A 6356-nucleotide genomic window follows, 5' to 3' on the forward strand; every position below is an offset into this window, starting at 1 on the left:
GAAACTAACACTTTGGACTTATTAAAAGCCAAAGGTATCTAGGCAAAATGACCCCACATTAAGGAAAAAAAAAAAAAAAAGAACTTCTTGAGCTGGAATAATGTCTGATTGCTTTCAGCTGTTTGTTCTCTAATCCAAAGCCAGAGAGCAGCTTACTCCCTCAGGGAAAAACAACTCCACAGCAGCTATTTTACACCAAAATGATTAACTGAGCTTAATTGGGCATAACATTTAATAAAAAAAAAAAATGAGCCTCCTTTGGGAAAAACAATTTTTTGTGTCTGCAACTGCACAGCATAAAATTGCTATGATTTTTGTGTGTCTGTGTTTTAGAAACAATTTTAATATTGTTGTTATAAAGACTCTAGAAACCAACATAACTTCTACGTGGTGTTTGTCAATTTGTTGACTGTTAGAAAAATGGTGTCAATTTCTCCTCGTAGACTTTAATGTGAGACTTCATCTTCTTCTGACCAATGATTTCTCAAATTCCACAGAAATTGAATAAAAGTGATTTTTTATTTGAAAAGTCTTCTTTGAAGTATCGCATGTAAACTTCTCTACAGAGACATTCATTTCATGATTTATTTTCTGTGATACATAAGGATCATTCCTTTCCTAAATCTGCTGCTGCTGCTAAGTCACTTCAGTCATGTCGGACTCTGTGTGACCCCATGGACGGCAGCCCACCAGGCTCCCCCGTCCCTGGGATTCTCCAGGCAAGAACACTGGAGTGGGTTGCCATTTCCTTCTCCAATGCATGAATCTGCAAAGTGATTAAAAAGTAAATTAAAATAAGATGCCAATATAGATTGCAACACTATTTCTCTTTCTGAATATTGTCCATTCAACTTTAAAATATAACACTCTAACCCAGGGTTATGATATTCATCTTTTTTGACATAGATGAACATGTTGTTACCTCTGTTAAACAGATATTTCAATTTATGCATTTATATAGTAGTATACTTTAATGATACAATTGAAATACTTTGGAATTTTTAAATGCCCTAAAGAAACTATAAATTCTGAGGGAAAAATGAAACTTAAAAAGATAAAATTAGTCTTTTTTAGTGTCAATGATAATGTGCATACATGGGAAGATATGAAAAATATACTTACTTGTCATTATTTATTGGTTTGAAAACTCAGTTTGAATAGACTGGAGAGAAGAAGGCTTTATTCTGATTCCTATTTTGTGATAAATTTAATAGCTCATAAAATTTTGGAGATGCTATTTCAGGACGTATTGGCATAAATATTTGTAAGATTCTGCCTTAAAGAACTAAAACATTTCTCAGAAAAAATATATTTCAGTCACAGATAAGAGCATTCTAAAAAAAAATCTATTTTAAAATAAATATAAAATATAGAGTATTCTGTGCTCTGCTGCTTTGTATTCAAATATAAATCTGAGTGCCCTGAAATTATTGAGACTTCCCAACTTTAGCAGTCAGAAATCTCCCACTCTGGCAAAGTGTTCTTTTAACCACAGTCAACACTAAAGCATGAGCTCTGTAAGAAAACATATATACATATGTAAAATAAAATAGATTTCCATTACTTTATCTTTAAATATATGAGTTTCCCTGGTGGCTCAGATGGTAGTCTGCCTGCAGTGTGGGAGACCAAGATTCGATCCCTGGGTTGGGAAGATCCCCTGGAGAAGGAAAGGGCAACCCACTCCAGTATTGCCTGGAAAGTCTCATGGATGGAGGAGCCTGGCAGGCTATAGTCCATGAGGTTGCAAAGAGTCAGAAAGGACCAAGTGAACATGTCCAAATCTTTAAATATGTTTAGATTTAGTGAGGTCCAATGACATGCCCATGATCAAATTCATAAAAGCCAGGAAACATTTGTAAACAGTTAAAAAATAATTACTTTTCCATGGGTTCTTTTGCTTCATCTGACTTTGTATTGAAATGTGATTATCATAACTATCTGTGGGGTGACTGCCTGGGTTCAGATTCCGACTTCTTACACATTATGTGACCTTGAGAAAATTAGTCACTCTGTTTCAGATTTTTCATTCATAAAATAGGGATCCAACAGTATTTAATTCGGAGGATTTTTGTGAAGGTTAAATGATTTTAAAGCTTTTTGAGCAAGGCCTAGAATATAAATAGTGCATTCAGTTGGGTAAGCCCTGTTTATGTGAATAATGTTCTTTTACCTTTCCTGTGATGACAGAGCTCCACTAAAGGCTTCATTTATGCTTCTGTTATTTTTTTGCACAAATATTCAAAAAAGTTTTATTTTTAATAGCTAGAATATGGTATCAATCCAGATGTTCTTCAGTGGAAGCATGGAGAACAATCTATGACATATTCATATTATGGAATACTATTCAACAATAAAAAGGAACAAACTGATAAAGAAACTTGGGTGACTTAGGGAATATTCTAGGTGAAATAAACCAACCCCAAAAGTTAAATTCTGTATTCCATTTATATAACATTTTGAGATGAAAACTGTTAGGGGTTAGGGATCAGGGCTGAAGTTAGGGAGTGTGATAGGGAGATAGATATGGTTATAAAAAGTCAACTCAAGCGATTCTTGTAGTGATGGAACTGTTTCAGTTCTTGACTATGGGTGATAGATACAGGAACATACAATTGTGATAGTATTGTATAGAACTACACACTGCTCCCTCCTCTATGCACATACATATTAACATGTACAAGTGAGTGCAGGGAAAACTAGGGAAATCAGAATAAATTGTGTGGATTATATCCATTCAATATTTTTATATTTTGTAAAATGTTGTTATAATTCAGGGAAATACATGGGAAAAGTAAACATAGGATTTGTATATTTTTATAACTAAATGTGAACTGTATTACAACTGCATTTGAATATCCGTAAGAATTTCAATTAATAAAATAGGGAGGAGGGAGCCTGATGTTTGAAAATATCAATAATCCATTTGTAAGAGATAGAAAATTTAAAATTTAAATGATACTATTATATAAAATGTATTTACATTTAGAAATATGTGTGTGTGTGTATATATATATATATATATATATATATATATATATATATAATAGAATTTGAATAAGATTGTAGAATCCAAAACACACCTGAGAGATCATCTCATCTAGTAACCAGTCCAGGGTAAAGGTTTTGTTACTTAGGACAGACAAAAGAAGAAATATAAGGTTGATTCTCTTAACAGGAACTTTCTGATATTCATTAAGAGTTATTCCATGATTTTAAATTTTCCTATATTTTTTATACTCAAATATTTTCTTCCCTTGCAAATTTCCACAGTCTATTTAGGATTGAACTCTAGCTAAAAGATGAAACTGTGTTCATAAATTTGTAGGGTTTATCTTTTGCTCAAGTCTTTTTGAATAAGGATAACATGCTGGGAAGTTTTGCGCATTCATTATTTTTACATAATTTCTCAGCATTACTGCTTTTCAGATGTTGTTTGAACCTAAATTACTATGTACAGTTTTAATACACCAGGCATGCTTATGGAGAAAGCCGACTGAAATATTCAGCACTGTTTTACACAAACTCATTCTTCACCCAGACTCTCTCATGAGGAAGAACTTTCCCTGCGGGTGAATGCCACTGCCACTGAAGGTTGCTCTTTGTTTCCTGGTGTTTCTCCATCTGATCCTATGACTCTGAACCAACTCATAGAATCATGACCAGGACTCTTCCCTTGTTTCCTTCATCTTTTCAAATGATATGATGAGTCATCATTAAAATTGAACTATTTGAGGCTGATTCTTCTGAGTACATTTACAAAATCTCTACACCACATATCAGGCTAGAGTTCCTCATCCAGTGCCTTTATTCTTCCCAGAGTAGAGCCTGAGGATTCAAGGCAGCTGGGTGATCTCAAACAAGAAAATGCTGCAGAGAAGTCAGTCTTGTGATGGCATGTACAGACAAGTACACACCAGTTTGTGTCTAACCTCCATTCATGCATGACAGCTTACATTTTGTACGGAAATATTAATAGTTCAAGTATTATAAAAATTAACAGAGCTCAGTTTTCCTCTTGGTATAGTGTCATGAATGTAGTACAAATATGCATTTAGAATACAGTAGATGTTTTAGAAGTAACTTTTACACTCAAAATAGATGCATTATCAATGATGATGGATAGCCAAGAATAAATATTTAGATGGATGCTTATAGTATCAAAATTCTCAAATTGGGTAGCTTCATTTAGGAAAAATGATTTCCAAATGGGTATATTGAGAGAATTTCTACTCTAGTAATTTCATGACAAGCAGATATTCTATCTATGAACCTTTATGCCAAAATGACTTGGTTTGTTCCCCTGTATAGTATAAACTTTCTCATGAAGTTAATCCCAAAATGATTTCATTGACATTTTGCAGGTGAAAAAGTAGTTAGTTTTATACTTAAGTATACTTTAAATATTTTTGTAAAGGTTCTATATATTGTGAGTTACTATACTCATCCATTAAGTTGACAACTGATTTGGTAGAATGAGTATTATGGTTATTCTTCTTCATTACCAGAGGCCATATTTTTAATCCATGTATTTCTTGGTCTCCTTTTTGCTTGCTTGTATTTGTCCATGATCATGCATGTGTAGTCGAATAATTAGAGTTTATTGCTCTTGTAAGGAGAGATACTATGCCATGGGGTACTGGGTATCATCTCAGTAACAGGTTATTAGAATTTATTGTAGAATTTGGGCTCATGGTCGATAGTTTAGGGAAGAGTTTAAAGAAGCTAGACTTTGCTTTGGATTAGATGCTATCATGAAGTATGGGTAGTTCCATGATTCAATATTTTAAGAGATCCTATCTAGAAGGAGTGAATAAAAGAGCAAGATTAAAGCTACAATTCATAAAGAAGCAGCAGTTACTCATGAGCCAGGGTAGGGGGGTATTGGGTTATTTTTGTGGTTTAGCCAATGTTCACATTTAGACGTGTATAGAGGTTGATCTTTATATCTTGGTCCATCACAACCACAGGGCCCTTGTCTGTTGTTGATCTGTAAAATTATTTATGTTCATAGAAGAACACCAAGACCTAGCTGTACCAGGTAACTTTCTAGCAACATCAAGGTCTAGCTAATACTATTGATATTAGGCCAGTATCTAGTGTTGAAGGCAGCTTTTCTTTCTCTTGAATCTATTTCCTATATCTTCCTTCCATTTCTAAAAGACAGGATGCCTACTTTTTTAAAAATATAAATTTATTTATTTTAATTGGAGGTTAATTACTTTACAATATTGTATTGGTTTTGCCATACATCAAAAGACAATATTGTTGTCATTTGCTCAGTTATTGTCTTTGCCATGCCATGAGGAAGACTTCAGTAGAAATAATGAAGCTATTTTGCACTTGCTGCTTAAATGGCAGAGTCCTCTGCTCAATGGTTCTCTAGTTGGTACTAATTCTTTCTCATTGTGACACAAGGTTCATCACTTTTCAGGCCTTCTTTTGTCATCCTGCAGGATGAGAGGATTTGTATATGATGAAAATTCAATGAAGAGATGCAATATCAAATACTATATCTCTGAAATACTTTCTTGGAGTGTGTATTACCTTGAATTGCCATGATGGTTATGGGTAAGTTATGGTCTCTGGGGTCGCACAGAGTTGGACACGACTGAAGCGACTTAGCAGCAGCAGCAGCAGCTGGGCTATGGTGCTCAGTTGTTTTGTCAAACTAGACACTAGTGTAGATGTTGCTGTCAGGTTATTTGGTATAGCATAGAATTGGTAAACTTTAAGGAGAATACCCTTGATAATCTGAATGGGCCTCATCCAATCACTTGAAGGTCTTAAGAGCAAAGATGAGTGAGTGAAGTCAGTCGGTCGTGTCGGATTCTTTGCGACCCCATGGACTGTAGCTTACCAGGCTTCTCTGTCCATGGGATTCTCCAGGCAAGAATACTGGAGTGGGTTACCATTTCCTTCTCCAGGGGATCTTCCTGACCCAGGGATCGAACCTGGGTCTCCTGCATTGGAGGCAGACGCTTTAACCTCTGAGCCACCAGGGAAGCCCAAGAGCAAAGATAGTTTTCCCAAAATACAAATGAATTTTACAAGACTGTAAAATAAAAACCCTGCCTGAGTTTCTAAACTGCTGGCATCCCCTAAAGATTGCAGACTTGCAGAATTCCTACAGTTAAAATAAATCGTTTTAATATATGTTTACATATCCTATTGGTTCTATTTCTCTGGAGAACCCTGGCTAATACAACTGCTATTTATCATTTTGTAATTGTAGTTTTTATATAGTTAAGTACATAATAGGAACATTGAGTGCAGGAAATTTTATATTCTTCATGCCCTATGAATACTTATTGAATTAATCAATGAAAATTTGGTGATACTATCCCCATAACTTA

General features: G+C 34.5%; 1 non-coding gene across 1 annotated transcript; it reads right to left on the bottom strand.

The window, feature by feature from the left end:
• Window positions 1–5932: 5932 nt before the first annotated feature.
• Window positions 5933–6005, bottom strand: TRNAW-CCA (transfer RNA tryptophan (anticodon CCA)). Its single transcript has one exon. It is a non-coding gene; the product is annotated as a tRNA-Trp (tRNA).
• Between the last annotated feature and the right edge of the window lie 351 nt (window positions 6006–6356).

This window comes from Budorcas taxicolor, chromosome 6 (assembly GCF_023091745.1).
Source record: "Budorcas taxicolor isolate Tak-1 chromosome 6, Takin1.1, whole genome shotgun sequence".
NCBI lineage: Eukaryota > Metazoa > Chordata > Mammalia > Artiodactyla > Bovidae > Budorcas > Budorcas taxicolor.